Genomic DNA, 21,082 nt, shown 5'->3' with positions numbered 1-21,082 from the left:
AGTTTTTATTTTAATATGTACTATTACTTATTTACTTATACTAATAATTGTTATTATTATTGTTATTTTGCTCATTCAGACATTGACGAAAAGGTCGATCGATATTACGTACTCAAAAATGAATTTTGGAGGAAAAAAAGTATGTTTCTGGATGAAATTACTTCTGCAGAACTATCTATTTAAAAGTAGCAAATTAATGCCTGCTTTAAAATAAATGTAAAATTCTCGCGGTCTTGAAAAATATTGCTGAAAATAATTTTTCGAATCTCAATTAATCTTTTTGAAATGAAAAGCCTCGTTAAGTTACCGTGAAGTCCTTAACATAAGTAAAAAAAAAAAAAATCCTTTTAATGCTTCATCAAAATGTAAATTAGGTTTATTTTGTGAAATGGACCGTTGTTGCGCATGAAAAATTGTTTTCAATCGCGAGCTTTTTCTGACCTAGTATTTTTCGAAATCTTTGTTTCTACAGCACATCAAACAACATAAAAAAAAGAAGGAGATAGTTTAGGGGTTTTTTTTTTTTTTAATTGGTAAAAAGGCGGTATTTTACGACATCTTTTTATTTTCGAAAAGTGCTCTAAAATTGTCGCCTCTTGCTGCTATCTTTTCAAAAGTCTTCTTTCTGTGTATTGGGAATAATGAAATAAAACTTTTTTCTATGTGACTCCGTAATATGAACGGTGAGTACGATCTCCCCCCCCCCCACACCGAAAAAAAGGGCGTTATTTTGAACGACGAACAGTTTAAAATATTGTACTAACCCTTTACTGTAAACACGGGCTACTTTGGCTCATATTTTATCTTTTCTCAATAATAAAGTTACTATTCATATTTCCAAGCTGTGGAAACATTTTTTGCGCATCTAGAGTTTTCTGAATTTAATTTTTGAATACTGATCACTTTGTTTTAAAGTACATTTGCCCTTTATTATTGTTTTTTTTTTGAGCAATCACGATTGCTTATTGCTTTCATTGGACTGTTTTTGGCGTGCTATCATTTTATTTCCCACCGGCGCCACCCTCTGCCAGCACCACCCGTCGGCCGGCCTCACGATGCTGCTCCTCCAGAGAAAACCGTCTCCAGGTTGCGTCCATATCCTACACACACGCGCATACATACACAACTACACACACACACGCGCGCATACATACACAACTAAACACACACATACACACACAAACATATATACGCATACATGCATACACCTACACAAACACACATATACACAACTACTCACATATTCATGCCTGCACACAGGCAAAAACACATATGCCTACACACACATACACATACCCCGCCCCCACGCACACAAACACTCATACACACAACTACCCACAAATTCATGCCTGCACACAGACACATACACATACCCCCCCACACACACAAACACACCCGCCTACATACACACACACTCGTGATTGCGAAAAACATAATTTGAATTGGAGATGACAAAATTCAAATTTATTATTATTTTTTTTTTGGGGGGGGGGGGGCAACGTTACCCTTGCGTTTGGATTACTTTATCCTAAAGTGGTTTTCCCTATTTAAAATCATTGTAGGACTAACTAGAGCCGCTATATAGATAGGCCGACGCATGAGCTTAAGTTTAGCCATTTTGGATCGGATTTTTCATTTTTTCGGGGCTAGGGTTACCATAGCAAAGTTTCGCATTTCGCCAAATTTGGAGAAGTAACTCATACATACATACCATAGGTACATACGCTCAGTTTTTAATTATATAAGATTCAAAAATCTAGCTCTAAAATACATTACCTTACGATGATTTAAAAGTGCTGAATAAGTTAAAACATTCCATTCCACGTTTTTTTATTTATATTTTGAAGTAAAATGTAGGTTTTAGACATGCATAGGCTTTTGCGTAACTATTTCCATACAGCTGATTGCTTTCAAATAACTTCAGGCAAAAACCTAACACTTTTCACATATTTCATCGCTTAACATATTACATTACATCACAGTGAAACGAAAAAATTTTGCAGGGAACCACACGTTTAAGATTCTATCGCTCCAAAGTAAAACACTTTTTTTTCGTTGGGTTTTCTATTCATACATCTCCAGCAGATTCAGAAGATGAAAATCGACGGGCTCTTTTGTGTGGCGAGTTGGCAATTTCCTGCCTAATACTCGGTTTCCCTCTGTTCGAAATAAAGTTTTCGTCATCGAAAACTCATTCACGAGAAAATCTTTGAGTTTAAAAAAAAAATCAGATTGCTGGAAGACGTCTTTGGGAATAAAATATTCGCAGGAGAACTATTACTTCGGCAAGTAAATGCCTCCTGGTTTAGAGTGGTTTTAGTGACTGAAACTATGAAAATGAAGTCTCACGAAGTTATGATCATTCGTAGGAACAATGCAGTGATTTACAGTAACTTTGACAGCAATTTTACAGTAATTATGAAATTTCTTTTCTTAGATTACAGTTACGATTACGCAAGAAAATCCCGATTATGACATTGATTACGATTACTGAAGCATCCCATTGACAGATTACGATTATGATTGCACAAAAACGTAGTCGATTACTCAGATTACGATTACGTAATCGACGATTATTCCAAGCCTGGTAGAAAGAACGCGTAATAATAAAATAAGAGTGGTTTTAGTGACGGAAACTTTTAAAACGAAGTCTCACGGGGGAAGTTATGAGCATTCGTAGGAACAATGCAGTGATTTACAATAACTTTGACAGCAATTTTACAGTAATTTTGAAATTTCTTTTCTTAGATTACAGTTACGATTACGCAAGAAAAGCCCGATTATGACATTGATTACGATTACTGAAGCATCCCATTGACAGATTACGATTATGCTTCCACAAAAACGTAATCGATTACTCAGATTACGATTACGTAATCTACGATTATTCCAAGCTTGGTAGAAAGAATGCGTAATAAGAAATTAAGAATGGTTTTAGTGACGGAAACTATTAAAATGAAGTCTCACGAAGTTATGAGTATTCGTAGGAACAATGCAGTGATTTACAGCACCTTTGACAGTAATTTTACAGTAATTTTGACTAACACGAGCGCAATTCAAAATGTTGGGTCAGATTAAAGCTGAAGCATAAACCAAGTTTTTTTTACAGAGATAATTATTCAAATTCAAGCCCCATATTTCATTTTAAATGAAATATTTTATTTGCATGTATGCATAAATTATAATTAGATCTTGCGAATGTAGTACTTCAATTTCATTAAATAGATAATTCAGAATTAGTCGAGAATAGGTTGCATCATCCAGAATGACTAGCAAAATAGCATTCCAATCACGAAAGGATAATCACGTCTAACCTTCATCAAATCACGTGACCTGCTTCGACAAGAAACATATTGGATTTGTATTCTAGCAAAAAACACATTTCAATCTAAATTCAGGAACATAGTAAGACACGAAATTTCAAATGAAAAATAGTTAACAGTTATTACTTTACAAATTGAATTACTAACTTCATAGTATGATTTCATTTTTTTAATTGTATGTTGTGGCCATTACGAAACTTTCTTCTATATCTTTCGTTTCATTATGATCCCTTCCCATTTTTGACGAGGTAGCAATATTACCAACAAAAAAAAATTATATACGCCAAAACTTGACGACCATCCCAAGTCCGGATTTATCTCTAAAGCAAAGCAAAGAATGAAAACTGAAAATTATTTTAAAAGCCTTGCTTAAAATAATTACATTTATTTGTTAACAAACACAAAATGACAACAGTTAAAAAGTTGAAATCATCGCGATTTTCTAGTCATTTTCCAACAATTAAAATCACGCGAATTACGCAGACGATAGCTTATAACGATTTATCTTTCTTACTGTTGCAATAATAAAGTGTTTTTTATTCACACAAAAAAAAAAAAAAAAAGAAAAAAAATCAGCCCCCATGGAGCGATTGGCGCCAAAATTGAACCAACGCCTATTTACATATGGATTCACGTTTATTCCAAATTTCATCCAGAACGTATCGTTACTTCTTGAGATATAGCACTCACAATGGAAAACAAAGAACGTTCGATTGCGCCACCCCTTTTCAGCTATTGACACCAAAATACAGCTCTTATAAACTCTAAGGGCTACTTGTCGATGAATTTCTGTTTGACTCCGTTCATTATTTCTTGAGATACAGCAGTCACAATTGACGACAAAAAACGTTCTATAGCAAAACCCCCGTTTGAGCTATTGACACCAAAATTGAATCATCTGTTAGGGGCAGCATATGGTCCAAATTTTGTTTGATTTCGCCAGTTTCTTCTTGGGGAATAGCAGGCACGCATAACTCAAGAAACGTCTCATTGCTCCACCCTCCTTGAAGGAAATTGCACCAAAAACCAATGGGCACAAGTTCACATAGGGGAACAAATGTGTACCAAATTTCGTTCGATTTAATACGCTAGCTTTTGCTGTAGAGCGGCCACAAAAAACCTGTCACACGCATACGTGAAACAAACACACACGGATACACACACACATACAGACATTTTCCAAAAATGGTCGAAATGACCTCAGCGTACCTCAAAACTTTCGAATCCGGTCAAAATTCGAAATTCGAAAATTGGCACGAATCCAATACTTTCTTCTATATGTTAGATATAAAAGAAAGTAAAAACATCTAGACAGTTTAAAGTGAGGGTACATTATACAACGACTTATAAACTGCTCAACATTTTAAAGTTTATAATTTCTGGAAATAGTGTGGTACATTTCAGCATTGTAGTCTCAGCTATTTAGTATAACATCAGTTAATTTAGTATGCAGCTTTATAAAAAAAAAAAAGACCCTCGTATGGTTCTTTGTGCACAAAAATAACTATGTAATTAAAAACGCAGAAAGTGTAAATAATGGATACGGAACTAAACAATTGAAAACAAAAGCAGGAATTAAATGAATTTAAGTGTAATTGATGCTTCCCATTGATGTCTGTTTTCTTTCTCATTCTTCGAGAAGTAAAAAAAAAAAATTCCAGCAGTGCTAAACAATCGTTGAACTGGAGCAGATGACGCAGAAATTGAAAAATACTTCGATGGGTTTTTTTTTTTAGCAAAATGGTACATCTTAGTTTTATGTTCCTATAACTCTACAGGAACAATTTTATGATCTGTTGATAAGCTATTTGCATATGCTTTGATTTCATTTTTAACACGCTTTTAGTTATTTATTAACTTCACCTGTATGTATGCATGTATGTATGTATATATGTAAGTATGTATATATGTATGTATGTATCTTGAAACGGAATCTTGCAGCTCAAATTTCGCCCACTTCCTGCGATCGGATTCTTTTGAAATTTGGCACGCGACCTCAGACCCAATGACAATGCAATATTCTATGATCAAATTAATTAATTAACTCTTTTAATTGTTAGTTTTCTCCAATTTTAATCAATATTTTGACATAAACCCAACAATGTGAAAAAGGAAAAATTAAAAAAAAAAATACATTGAAAAATGCTCGCAAAAATTATTCAAAAATATCTACAAAAACCTTTCATTTTTCTGCATCAGACAAAATTTGTTCCAATGTTTCAAAGTAATTAGAACATGAAATATAATTGTTTTTAACTAATTTCATGTCACAAGTTAGGTGAGCCTTCAATTGAAAATTCATTGCTGATCAGACCATTGTTGAACAAAACTTTTATTCAAATGCATCTCAAATTTTCAAAGTAATGTAGATAAGATTTCCGCACACATACATCGATGACTGAGATGGATTAGCGTAAAAGATTTTGAACAATGTTGAAATGAATATTTTTTCGTAAAACAAGTTAAACTAAAAAGAAGAAAATAAAATAATAGTTTAAAAAACTAAAAAAAAAACACGCTTTCGTAGTAAAATGAACTAAAAAGTGGAAAATAATCTTTGGATGATAGTAGTTGACCAATCACTTAATTTTAATGTAATACAAAAAAGCGTGGGGGGCTTCTTATCACTTGTCTTGAATTTCCTCCATTTGTTGTCCAAGCAAAAATGTAAATAGACAGCACCCCACGGTTTTTTGTATTACATTAAAATTAAGTGATTGGTCAACTACTATTATTATCCAAAGATTATTTTTCTATTTTTAGTTTATTTTGCTACGAAAGCGTGTTTTTTTAGTTTTTTAAACTATTATTTTATTGAAACAAATGCTTACTGAAGAAAATGCACTTTTACAAGTGCTAAAAGGTTTCAACTTAGCACTCATAAAAAAATAAGATTAGGTATAATACGTTTCGCTATGATTTCCACTTTTTAGTCATAAAGCGCTTTGTTTTTTGCATAAATGAGTATTTTATAAAATTGTTTATACATTACAGTTTTAATACAGCAGTGAATTGCAATTATAAAGACTCTAAAAAAATAGCCATAGAAAGATAAATTAAAAAACAAAATTTGTGTTAAAATAATTTATTGATACAAACAAATGTAAACACATTTTATAAAATCTATCAATACAAACTTTTCCCTTTCATATACTTATTAACTAAAGATAATATGAGCTGTAAACATACAAAACATAAATTTAAGATAAAACGCTGTGAGAAATTATTTTGAAAACATTTAAAAAAAAAAACTTATTTACAACTAGATGTCATGTAGCAAAAAATAAAGGCAATACATACAAAATGGTGTTTGAAGAGCCACTGAAAAACAAATGCAAATTAACTTTTCTTTTGATAAAATATTTTCTCAGTTGTTTACTACTTTCTCATGAAAATATAAAAAAAAGCTGATGTGTGCATCACATGACTTCCTTTTGCTCCAATTTAATGATAATAGTGCCTCGGGGTAAGCAAAGAAACACTTTAAATGTTTTCACCCCAAGTTTGTTGCGAATCGAAGCAAAGAAAACGTTTTATACTGATAAATTTTTCCAATATTGGCAGTTTTATTGTGATTCAATTGTTAACTCTCTAAATATGGCCAAATTAAAACAAAATTTAAAAAAAAAACGTCGCCAAGTTGGCGACAAAACTTGACGACCAAAAGCTTGATGATTTATTGCCAAGTGTCTGCAAAAATATAACAGCACTTGAGTTGGCATTGAAATTAGCACTGATTTTACCCCCAAGAAGATGTAAAAGACACACTTAGGAACATCTGAATGCAACCAAAAGAGAAGGTGCTCAACGAGACCCCACTAGGAGTCTACGTACGAAATTTCAACTTTCTAGGACATATCGTTTTTGAGTTATGCGAGATACATACGTACATAGCCAAATATGCACATACTTACGTACATACAGACGTCACGAGAAATCTCGTTGTAATTAACTCGGGGATCGTCAAAATGGATATTTCGGGTGTCTGTACGTTCCTCGGCACATATCCACGTGTGGTCGGGTTGAATAAAAAACTCAACATTCATTTGGGGGTGAGCAAAATGTAAATTAAGGCCGATTTTTGGGTCAAATTTTTTTCGCGAATACATTACTTCCTTTTTTGTAAAAGGAAGTAAAAACAAAAGCTTTTTGTTGCGTGAAACTTTTGTACCTTTGATTATCATTGCATTTTTATTTCCTTTTACAAAAAAGGAAGTATTGTATTCGCGAAAAAAATTTGACCCAAAAATCGGCCTTAATTTACATTTTGCTCACCCCCAAATGAATGTTGAGTTTTTTATTCAACCCGACCACACGTGGATATGTGCCGAGGAACGTACAGACACCCGAAATATCCATTTTGACGACCCCCGAATTAATTACAACGAATTTTCTCGTGACTTCCGTATGTATGTGTGTATGTATCTCGCTTAACTCAAAAACGGTATATCATAGAAAGTTGAAATTTGGTAGTTAGACTCCTAGTGGGATCTAGTGGTGCATGTTATAATTTGTCGGACACTTGCCGATATATCCTCAGACTTTTGGTCGCCAAGTTTTGTCGCCAACTTGGCGACAAATTTGGAGATTTTTTTTTAATAAATTTGGTTTCAGTTTTGCCATTGTTGTTGATATTTAGAGAGTAAACTATTGAATCACATTAAAATTGGCAATAATGGGGAAATGACATTAAATTGGAGTAAAAGGAAGTCATGTGACGCACACATCAGCTCGTTTCTGTTAAAATACGGTTTTGAGGCAACAATGTGCTTTGCTTGTTTGCCTAACATTGAAAGATGAAAAGGGAAATTCATGGATGACCAATCGTAAGTATTTGGGAAGACGTTCCCAAGGAGATGCCCTGGGACGTTCCTGCCCCCCCCCCCCAGGCACTAACTACTGAAGATTTGTCTCGATTTATGACTCTCTTTTGCGAACAGGGACGAGCACTGAATAGCTTGAAGTCGTTTTCTATGTTATTATTGACGTATCTTATCTTCACAGACAATAGGGCGGTTTAAATGTTTTCACTTTCAAAAAGTCAAGATTACACGATTACAAGGCTAAATTTTAATTCCTTTTACTTAGATTACAGTTGCGATTAAGCAAGAAACGCCCAATTATGATTTTGATTGCGATTTCTGGAGTATCCCATTGACAGATTACGATCATAATTATGATTACATAAAAACCTAATCGATTATTTAGATTACGTAATCTTATTTCAAAACTAATCTACTTAAGTAAGTACTTAAGTCTTAGTAATACAGTAATTATTAAGTATCTTCACATACAATAGTAAATGGGCGGCTTTAATGGGATACAGTACTTCAAAAATGACCAAACGGTCAAAAAAATTATTGCTTATTTCGAAACTAAACACTATGCCAAACACAGGGGGAAAGTTTTACTTATTTAGTTCAAATATTTAAAAAGTTATATGAATGGTTTTAGATCATGCTCGCTATAAGTTCTTATGCAAAAAGAAAACTTGAAATTGATTTTTCTCGATGATCTTTTTTTTTTCTTTTTGTGTGTTTTCGTGTCATAAGAATCCCTAAGGATTTTTTTCCATTAAAGATACAGCTTTAAAGTAATACTTTTTGCAATTGGGATAACATATGTGACAAAACTGTGCATTGGATAAGCATTTTATAAATGACTCAAATGTTTAGAGCATGTTATACCTTTAAAAGCCAATTTATTTTGAAAAAAATTACGATTATTTCCGTAATTGATTGCAGAAAATTTTCTAGTAAGCACAAAAGCAAATGAATGCACAGATTTTTAGAGATGATGATTGTGATCGTTTAGCAAAAAGATTTTTTTTACATTAGTTTAAAAACAAAAAAGCCTTACGGATTTTAACTAGTATGTTGTGGCCATCACGAAACTTTCTTCTATATTTTTCCTTTTTCTGATCCCTCCCCATGCTTGACGAGAAAGCAATATTCCTAACAAAAACAAAATGACACATGCAAAAACTTGACGACCATCCCAATGTCTGAATTATTGCAAAAGCAAAGCAAAGAGCGAAAATTGAAAGTTATTTTAAAAGCCTTGCTTGAATTAATTACAAATATTTTAATTGTTAACAAACATAAGATGGCAACAGTTAAAATTTTTAAATCATTGAGATAATATTTCCTATCATTTCCATACAATTAAAATCACGAGAAATACGCAGACGACAATCTATTACGATTTATCTTTCTTATTGTTGCATTAATAAAACTATTTTTATTCACTAAAAAATAATGATAATAAAAATAAATCAGCACCTCTTGGCGCGATTGGCGTCAAAATTGAACCAAAGCCTGTGTACATATGGATTCACATATATTCCAAATTTCAACCAGAACGTAGCATTACTTCTTGAGATAGGGCACTCACAATGGAAAAAAAGAACGGGTGATTGCACTATCCCCTTTCTAGCTGTTGACACCAAAATAAAATCAGCTCTTATACCCACTAAGGGCTACTTGTCGAAAATTTTTTGTTTGATTCCGTTCGTTATTTCTTGAGATACAGCAGTCACAATTGACGACAAAAAACGTTCTATAACTCAACCCCCGTTTGAGCTATTGACACCAAAATTGAATCAGCACCTGCTCCTCTTAGGGGCAACATGTGGACCAAATTTTGTTTGATTCCGCCAGTTACTTCCTGAGGAATAGCAATCACGCGTAACTCAAAAAACGTCCCATTGCTCCATTCCCCCTTGGAAGAATTCGCACCAAAAACCAATGGGCACAAGTTCACATAGGGGCACATATGTGTACCAAGTTTCGTTCAATTTCATGCGGTAGTTTTTGCTGTAGAGCGGCCACAAAAAACTGGTCACACACACACATACATACACACACACACACAGACAGACAGACATTTTCCAAAAATAGTCGAAATGGACTCAGCACACCTCAAAACGTTCGAATCCGTCAAAATTCGAAATTCGAAAATTTGCACGAATCCAATACTTTCTTCTATGTATTAGATATAGAAGAAAGTAAAAAATTGAAATTTTCCTAGAGGTTTTGAATTTTTAAAAAAAGTAAGCACTATTTTAAATTTAAAAAAAAAAATATTGATTACAAAGTAAGTAAGCATGTTATGGTTTCAACAAAAAATAGAATTTACTTAAATTTAAAAAAATTGCTTGAAAGGTATTGTGACCCCTTAAATGATTTCCCTTTCAGAGAGTTAAGATTACACGATTACAAGGCTAAATTATAATTTCTTTTACTCAGATTACGCAAGAAAAGCACGATTATGATATTCATTACGATTAATGGAGTATCCCATTGACAGATTAAGATTATGATTACACAAAAGCGTAATCGATTATTAAGATTACGATTGCGTAATCGACTATTACTCCAAGAATAGTAGAATGAATAAGTAAAAATAAATAAATATATTTAAGTTTCGTCTGCATTCTGGCTCGCGAGATTTATCTTAATACGAGTTGATGTGTGCATCACGTGACTTCCTTTTACACCAATTTAATGTCATTTCCCCATTATTGACAATTTTTAATGTGATTCAATTGCTTACTCTCTAAATATCACCAACACTAGCCAAATTAAAACCAAATTTAAAAAAAAATCGCCAAATTTCTCGCCAAATTGGCGACAAAACTTGGCGAGCAAAAAAACTGGCGATATATTGCCAAGTGTCCGACAAATCATAACACAACTTCAGTTTACATTGAAATTAACAGTGATTTCCCCCCAAAAAGGAGCAAAAGACCCACTTAGGAACTTCCGAATGCAACCAAAAGGGAAGATGCACAACTAGGCCCCACTAGGAGCCTACGTACCAAATTTCAACTTTCTAGGACATACCGTTTTTGGGTTATGCGAGATACATACACACATACGCACATACCTACGTACATACGGACGTCACGAGAAAATTCGTTGTAATTAATTCGGGGGTTGTCAAAATGGATATTTCGGATATCTGTAGGTTCCTAGGCATAAATCCACGTGTGGTCGAGTCGAAAAAAAAAACTCAACATTCATTCGGGGGTGAGAAAAATTTAAATTAACGCCGATTTTTGAGTGAAAATTTTTTTGCAAATACAATACTCCCTTTTTTTGTAAAAGCGAGTAAAAACAAAAGCTTTTTGTTTCGCAAAACTTTTGTACCCTTGATTATCATTGCATTTTTTCTGTTAAAACACGGTTTTGAGGCAACAATGTGCTTTACTTGTTTGTGTTAGAACTTATGTTTAAGTGGAATGAATAATGCAGGGACAAGAATCATCTTGATTATATATGTATTAAAAGAAGAAAAAGATAGTTACACTTATATACATTTTGTCATGGCGATCTGGCCGAGACGACAACAACAAAGCAGAACGTTGCCAAACTACACAACATAAACTTGGTGTTGCCACACAGAATTATTTACAGTAAAGATTAATAAATGTAAGGGAAATATGATCATAAATAATGAGGTAATTTTAACAGTTTGCCTAACATTGACAGATGAAAAGGGAAACTGATGGATGACCAATTGTAAGTATTTGGGAAGACGTTCCCAAGGAGATGCTCTGAGACGTTCCTTGCCTTCACAGGCACTAACTACCCCCTTAAGATAGGTCTCGATTTATGACTCTCTTTTGCAAAAAGGGACGAGCACTGAATAGCTTGAAGTCGTTTTCCATGTCATTATTGAAGTATCTTCACATACAATAGTAAAAGGGCGGCTTAATGGGTTACAAAACCTCAAAAATGACGCTACGGTCAAAAAACATTATTGCTTATTTCGAAAAAGAACACTATGCGAAACACAGGGGAAAAGTTTCACTGATTTAGTTCAAATATTTAAAAAGTTATGAATGGTTTTAGATCATGTTCGCTATGTGTTCTTATGCAAAAAGAAAACTTTAAATTGATTTTTCTCGATGATCGTTTTTTTTTTTTTTTTGTGTTTTCGTGTCATAAGAATCCCTAAGGATTTTTTTCTATTAAGGATACAGATTTAAAGTAATACTTTTTACAATTAAGATAATATATTTAACAAAACTGTGCATTGGATAAGCATTTTATAAATTACTCAACTGTTCAGAACATGTCATACCTTTAAAAACCAATTTTTTTTTTCTTTTTTTTTTTTTGAAAAAAATTACGATTTTTTCCGTAATTGATCACAGAAAAGTTTCTAGTAAGCACAAAAGCAAATGAATGCACAGATTTTTAGAGATGATGATTGTGGTCGTTTAGCAAAAAGATTTTTTTACATTAGTTTAAAAACAAAAAAGCCTTAGGGATTTTAAAAAATTGAAATTTTCCTAAATGTTTTGAATTTTTTAAAAAAAGTAAGCAATATTTTAAAATTAAAAAAAAAAAATATTGATTGTAAAGTAAGTAAGCATGTTATGGTTTCAACAAAAAATAGAATTTACTTAAATTTAAAAAAATTGCTTGAAAGGTATTGTGACCCCTTAAATTATTTCCCTTTCAGAGAGTTAAGATTACACGATTACAAGGCTAAATTATAATTTCTTTTACTTAGATTACAGTTACGGTTACGCAAGAAAAGCTCGATTATGATATTCATTACGATTACTGGAGTATCCCATTGACAGATTACGATTTTGATTACACAAAAACGTAATCGATTACTCAGATTTCGATTGCGTAATCGACGATTACTCCAAGAATGGTAGAAAGAATAAGTAAGAATAAATAACTATATTTAAGTTTCGTCTGCATTCTGGCTCGCGAGATTTATCTTAATACGAGCTGATTTGTGCATCACATGACTTCCTTTTACTCCAATTTAATGTCATTTCCCCATTATTGACAATTTTTAATGTGATTCAGTTATTTACTCTCTAAATATCACCAACACTAGCCAAATTAAAACCAAATTTAAAAAAAAAAATCGCCAAATTTCTCGCCAAATTGGCGACAAAACTTGGCGAGCAAAAAAACTGGCGATATATTGCCAAGTGTCCGACAAATCATAACACAACTTCAGTTTACATTGAAATTAACAGTGATTTCCCCCCCAGAAAAGGGGCAAAAGACCCCCTTAGGAACTTCCGAATGCAACCAAAAGGGAAGATGCAAACCCGGCCCCACTAGGAGCCTACGTACCAAATTTCAACTTTCTAGGACATACCGTTTTTGGGTTATGCGAGATACATACACACATACGCACATACCTACGTACATACGGACGTCACGAGAAAATTCGTTGTAATTAATTCGGGGGTTGTCAAAATGGATATTTCGGGTATCTGTAGGTTCCTAGACATATATCCACGTGTGGTCGGGTAGAAAAAAAAAACTCAACATTCATTCGGGGGTGAGAAAAATTTAAATTAACGCCGATTTTTGAGTGAAAATTTTTTCACGAATACATACACTTCCTTTTTTGTAAAAGGAAGTAAATAAGGTGCTGCATTTGGGTTTAAAAAAAAGTTGTGGTCCCACTAATATTTGTGAACTTAGATTTTGAAAAAAACATAAAACCTGCAAATTTGAACCGGATTTTTCGAGGGTCGGATAACCCAAGTTCTTCTGTACATGTATTTTCCAAACATATCATTCAAAAAAGAAGGATAGACATTTTTCGCATAAAAATATTCGAACGAGACAAGCTGGGAGTTTGTTATTGAAAAATACGGAAAAGAATGTTCTTTCTTGAAACAAAATTCTTCCAATTTCTTCCCGTCAAACACAAACGACCCGTCACAAAGAAAGCTCCTTTGTTGTGAGCTCCCAAAAGTAAAGAACAAAAAAAATGGCGCGGAGACGGTGCCTTTTATTAATGTTCGGTACGGGATCAAAATGGCGCCACTTACCAATGTCAATATTTTACTTCGTCTTTCAAAGGAGTGACAAATCACCTTATGTCTTCCGAATCTGAGCGAAAGACAGAGGGATTCACCTTTCTAAAGTCTTGGAAATTGCTGGAAAAATGAAATTGAAAAGTTATGGCGGTACGATCAAATGCTTCCCTAAAGCTTTCCAAATATTTGAAAATTGTTTGCACGCAGTTACACTGGATCAGCTGCTAAGGAATAATTATTCTTTAATTGCGGTTGATTTCAAGGAATTAATCAGTGAGGTTGTAGTTCTGTTTTTGTTTCTTCTTTCCGTATGATAACGAACGTGGTTTCAAATGGCCAATGAAGTCAGGAAATTAAAATTAAAATAAATTTGTAGTCTAAAGTTAATTAATATCGAAACATATCAAAACAAACAGGGTTAGACACACACCTCAACGAATACAGACGATTTTCTCACTTCCAAAGCAAACATACAACTGACTTCAATAGCGAGGGGCTTTAAATGATGTAATCTTTACTCTAATAATAAAGCTGAAAGTCTGTGTCTCTGGATATCTGGATGTCTGTCTCTGGATATCTGGATTTCTGGATGTCTGTGTCTCTGGATGTCTGGATTTCTGGATGTCTGTGTCTCTGAATGTCTGGATTTTTGGATGTCTGTGTCTCTGGATCTCTGTATGTCTGTTACACGCATAGCGCCTATACCGTTTGGCCAATTTTCATGAAATTTGGCACAGAATTAGTTCGCAGCATTTGGGTGAGCACCTCGAAGCGAATTTTCAAAAATTCGATTTTGTTCCTTTTCTATTCCAATTGTAAGAACATTTTCCCGAGAAAAACTATCGTAAGATGGACGAGTAAATGACCAAGTGATCATAACGTGGAACTGTAACAGGGGCAATCCAATTGGCGAGATATTCATCATACATTATTTGTAAATATACAGGCGAACCAAAAGATCTTTTAATTTCTACTACGGGCAAAGCCGTGCGGTGCCACTAGTGCATAATATATGCGTACGTTATTTCCGTGGACTTTTAAATGAAACAAGCTATTATATAAGACTAGGAGAAATTGAGGCAGAGCTGTACATGCGAGCCAAACCGATCTTTCTCGTTAGTTTTTAACCACTGCGTGGTGAAAAGAATTATTAAAGTAACTAACTGCTATAAGAAGCAGTTGAAGCTGTATTACTGCCGGTCGACCATTTAGTTTAAGCACGAAAACAGTTTTGAAAAATTTCGTCATTTTTTACTCATTTTGAGGTGATAAAGATCCTATTTTATATGAGAAAGACTAAAGACGTGTGTGGAGCATAAATTTGTGAGTGCAAGTGCACTGTGATTAGTATTATATTGTAGTTAAGCATTTTGTTCTTTTTCTTTTCCAATTTTAAGAACATTTTACAGAGCAAATAATCATACCGTGGACGAGTAAATTACCAAATTTTCATCACGTTGAACCGTAACATGGGTGAGCAAATTGAACACAGCAAATTGGCGAGAAATTCATCAACCATTATTGGTAAATATAAAGGAGAACCAAATGAACTTTTCATTTTTCTACTACGGGCAAAGCCGTGCGGGTACCACTAATACAAAAAATAAAAAGAAAGCGAATCAAATCATTCAAAAAATAAATAAATAAATAAATAAATCATATGTTTCGCTTCATAGTATTAAAGAATGTATTTGAGACAATGAGAAGCAAAGAGGTGTAAGTGCCAAAATTAAAAACTCGGAGATAATCAGTACAAATGGTAGGAGTGCCTTTCCTCTGTGTTAGAGCAAAAGATGGTGCTAGTAGCTCTGGTGGGTGATGATATACATCGCGATTTGTAAAAACGTTTCAATGAAAACCTACCTAAGGTTTTCATGGAAAACTTTGAGCGCGTTTTGCTAGAAGCTTTAAAAAGTCCATCTACAACCGTTTGATTCTCACTGCCTCATTTGATTAATGATTTGATGTCAAACACATTTAATCATTTGGAGCGTTTTGTATCAAATGCAGCACAATCTTTTTTTTTTTTTTAGTTTAACGTGAGAGACAAAAACATTTCATGCTCTTCCCCACTTTGTTTTTCCCAACGAATTTTTTTCTTCGTACGAAAATCATTTGGTGCACGACTTCGTTTTTTTTTCTTTTTTCCAATCAGCAGCCATGGCTCATTTTTTACGGAAAAGAAATAATTTGGATTAAGATATTTTTGAAGCAAATCGGTCTTTATCTTGTTTATATTTTTTAATTTATCATTCAGATTCCAGGTAAATTTCTCTTACTTTTATGAAACGCACTAACTTGTACAACCAGAAATGTAAGTTGATTAAGCAATTTATTACAATAATGTTGTTGATGTTACATATGTTTTTATAGTTGCAATATAGTCGAAGCTTGAATTGGTTTTAAAACAAATCAGCCTTAAAAAAGTATAAATAAAAAATGAAATAAAAAATCCATTCAATTTCCAGTAAAATTCACGTGGTTTCTCACTTTTATGCCAGTCCGTACTGACAAAGGTGGAAGTTGATTAAGTAGTTTACTAATATAATGTTGATGTTAACCGCAGTGAAACATATATGTTTTCACAGTTGTAATTCAGTAGAAACATGCATTGGGTTGATTTTGAAACAAATTGTTTTTTATTATTTTTAATTTTCCATTCAAATTCCAGTAAACTTCACGTGGTTTCTCATTTTTATGCCAGACTGTACTGACAAAGATGTGAGATGATTGAACAAATGTTATTGAGATGTTACCCGTCAGTGGCGATGTAGTAGAAGCGCGGGTTGAGCTAATTTTAAAGTCAAAAGTAGGTTTTCGCCACGGTTTTCGACCTGATTGAGAGAGTACGGTTCGAAATCGCTTGTGTCGTGTCGGTATTGACTAAAAAGTATCAAATTATGAAGAATTAAAAAAATAATAATAACTTTTTAACATTCATAAATTGAGGTGTTGTTGGGGTACGCTGCTTCTCTTTTCAAACTGTACCGTCGTTTGGTGAGAAGTCCGACTTCCACAGTACACACATGCCATAAAGACCCCTTTATAGGGTAGCCAGTCATTCACAGCACAACGACACATTCACACAAAGGAAGAATAAGTACATCCATACCCGAGCAGGGATTCGAACCCGAGACCACCCCCATCGTAGTCACACTCCTCTGACCACTAAGTCTTGATGATTAGCACCTCAATAGTTCTTAAAATGAAGTTAATATTGAGATAACAGCTCTGATTTTGTTTTTTTCTTCATATATAGAAGAATCTTTATGATTTGAGATTAAAAATAAAAATAATTGGACTATTTAGAAGTCAACAAAGAATATTTTTATTCTTAGAGCATTTTACGGGGCGTCTAGAAATGATGTCACTCATTGAAAGTGGGGAGACGATTCGTGAAATAATTTGAGTTTGTAACAATGCTGAGAGATAGGAGGTAGTATTAATAATTATTAACTGTTGAAGGTTCTTGGGTACTGAAAAAGGTTACCTTACAAAAACTACTGACAAAATTTATCAAACAGACACAATATTTTGCGGTCCTGTGTAACTAGAAAATCATCAAATCTCTCTTTAGTTTGCGACAGAATGAAACAAAATTTCTTTTTAAAATATCATGAGAATGATTACAATTCATATCTTTGCGTTTATGAAAAATGTAAGAGCTGAAAACATGCAGTTTTTTTTTTTTTTTTTTTTTTTTCTTTTTCAATGACTGCACCTACTGCAGTTTCGCTGAGAATTGATGTAGTAATTGATTTGATGAGTCATTTTTCAGAAAGTAAATACCTTCACGAAGCAAAATATTACACCATCGCTTTAATTAAAAAAAAGATTCACAAAAGAAGAAGCAGTTTCAAGATACTAAATATTTTAAACCAATTTATTTTAATACTATTCCGCTTTAACTTCGTTTCTCTGCGATAATTGTACTAATGCAGTGAAAACACATTTGTAGTAATTGTTGTTTCCTTCTTTAATTCCATGTATCTGAAAGGAAAGGGCTAAAACAGTGGTTTCCAATCTTTTTAAGCTCATCGCCCTTTTTAAAGATTGACCTTACCCCTCCCGCCCCCTTCCTTCCCTGCTGTTATTTTTACGTTTAATGCCCTTTCTTTTCCAAAACGAACTACTGATGCGTGTTTCGGGGACTTGAGGAACCCTTTTTTCGATGCAAATAGTGCCAGCTGTAAGGTAAAAAGTCACCCGACAATTCTTTTCTGGTAGAATTTCATCCAAGACTATAGATTTTTCTCGGATGATTTTTCATCTTTAAGCTCACACATCGTTTCACTAAAAGGGAAGGTCTTTTAAACCCTGAACCACGTGTCTGCAAATAATTTGTGCTTCATGATATTGTAACGGATTCGGGGAAACTTCCAACTTTCTTGAAAGGATGACACAGTTCTTGATAAAAACACAGGAAATTTATTTACACTATGTACAGGAAATATCGTCAAAAACTGCTAAATTATTCATCAGCAATTAAGCAATTATCACACAACACCGTAAACTCAACGTTTACACACGTATTTACTTCCAAATACGAAAACAACACAGCGAAATGCCTCGCAATAAACAGAGCTAATACACTCTCAGAACAAATTCTCAATCGAAACTAACTTTTTATCCATCGCTAACGGCTTATATACACACCGAAAAGAAATCTCTCAAAGATTCCAGAAAATGCTACAACGTTCTACAACTACACTTTCATTGATAAAATCAGTGAATGAAATAAGAAAAAAAAAAAAGAATAGGGGGTTGTATACTTTAGCCATATGTTAAGGGGTTGTATATTCATTACGGGAAATTATTTACAGGTTACGTTACTACAATAATTACTATTTACAGAATTTGTAACAATATGTTGTTCACTATCGCTACTAGGGAAATTGTTCTTACCAGCTGTGATTCAGGAATTTCCCCACCTGTATGTCTTATAAATGTATAGTTTTCTTAGACATTACGCTGTTCTTAATTGTTATGAATATCTTTATGTTTCACTAGTACCGAGAGGGAAAAAACTGCTAAATTCGAAATTGGAAAAAAAAAAAACAGCATTTATTTGAAATTTGACGTCATCAATTCAAACTATGTTTTTCGCAATCAGTAGTTGCGATAAAATACTCTACACGTTGAGTTTCTTGTTTCTACAAATGGAATGGAATCGAAATGGCCAAGAAATTTGCAACCGTCATATAATTACTGGGGATATTCTAAAATAGTTAATATGAGGCAAATCCATAAAAAAAAGAAATGGTGATTAGGATGGATGCGGCAATAAAGATAAAGATTTTATGGCCGATATCCACCAGCACATTTATCAGAAATATAATTTACAGCGTATTACGGTATGTATTTTTGTTTCTTAACAGTCTTAAATGATAGAAGTTAGTGACATGGACATTTTGTATTTGAATAAAGTTTTGCTTTTTAAGTTCATGTTGATGTTTTTCTTGAAAAAAAAAAACGTAATTTTACAACCTCCCCCGTTTTAAAATTAAATCTAATTAGGTTAAGCCTTGAATGATGGCAAACGATTTGTAACCATGCCCACGACAATTTTTCCTTTTAATAAATATTAAAACAACGAATAAGTTTATTCTCGTCTTCTTGGCAAGCTGAAAAACCAGAGCAATATCAACTTTGGTCAAGTGAAGATAATAAGCAACTTGTGGTTGTTTAAAAAAAAAAAAAGAAAAAGAAATTGAATTTTGACATCTTGAATTCAAATTATGTTTTTCGCAATCACGAGTGTGTGTATGTAGGCGTGTGTGTTTATGTGTGTGTAGGGGTATGTGTATGTAGGCATGTGTGTTTGTGCCTGTGTGCAGGCATAAGTGCGTGAGTAGTTGTGTGTATGAATGTGTGTGTATGTGGGGGGTATGTGTATGTGTGTGTAGGCATATGCGTTTGTGTCTGTGTGCAGGCATGAATGTGTCATTAGTTGTTTGTATGAGTGTGTGTATGTGTTTGTGTATGTGTGCATGTATATGTTTGTGAGTATGTGTGCGCGTGCGTGTGTGTAGTTGTGTATGTATGCGCGTGTGTGTAGGACATGGACGCAACCTGGAGACGGCTTTCGCTAGAGGAGCAGCATCGTGAGGAGCCGGTCGACGGTGATGGTGCGGAAAGTGGCGGTGGGAAAATAAAATCAAAAACAGTCAAGTGAGAACAATAAGCAATCGTGATTACTCAAAAAAAAAAAAAAAAATCACCCCTGTAAAAACGTTTTGTATACAGGTTGTAAAGTTTTTCACTGATAAAGAAAATTCATTTAAAGAATACTAATGCTTTAGATTTAAATACAATTCTTTTTTCATTCTTATCTCACAGCGTGAATACACCCCTAAGTGCACCTTCTGTAGTTCTGTGGAGATTTAGACGATGTTCAGCTTTGCACTAGGCCCTAACGTGACTAGAATTTTCCTTCTGGGAGTAAGGACTAGGTCATAGCAACCCTTCTGTGAATATAAACTGTCATATTATGATTCGAAATATGTAGTAAAGCCAAATATTCTTGGGAATTTATGCCGAGCCCCCTCGCGGCTCACTTGGGAGTATTTACTTTCATAAACGCTATTTTGAGTTTTAAATTTTAGCGCTACCCACAGGCCTTCAGCTGAAATTGCAAAAATGGAAGGAAAATGATGAGATTAATTGGTATTAAGATGAGATTGTTAAGTATTAAAGAAAATAAGAATTCTGTGTAAATTAAATTTTGTTTTTCAAATAATCGATTGTCGATAATTGAATAATATCGATAATAGAATACGGTTATCGAAAAATTGAATGTTATGTATTTGAAGTGCATATAATTGGTTTATAAAATGCAAACACTTGTTCTCTAGTGCTTTTTTTTATGGTACTCAATATTAGGAGACGTCTCATGTAAACAAACCTTTTTCTAATATTTTTCAAAATTAAAATATTTTACTTCAAACTTGAT

This window comes from Uloborus diversus, chromosome 1 (genome assembly GCF_026930045.1).
Source record: "Uloborus diversus isolate 005 chromosome 1, Udiv.v.3.1, whole genome shotgun sequence".
NCBI lineage: Eukaryota > Metazoa > Arthropoda > Arachnida > Araneae > Uloboridae > Uloborus > Uloborus diversus.
The sequence above is the reverse complement of the archived record's forward strand: the minus strand, read 5'-3'. Positions refer to the sequence as shown.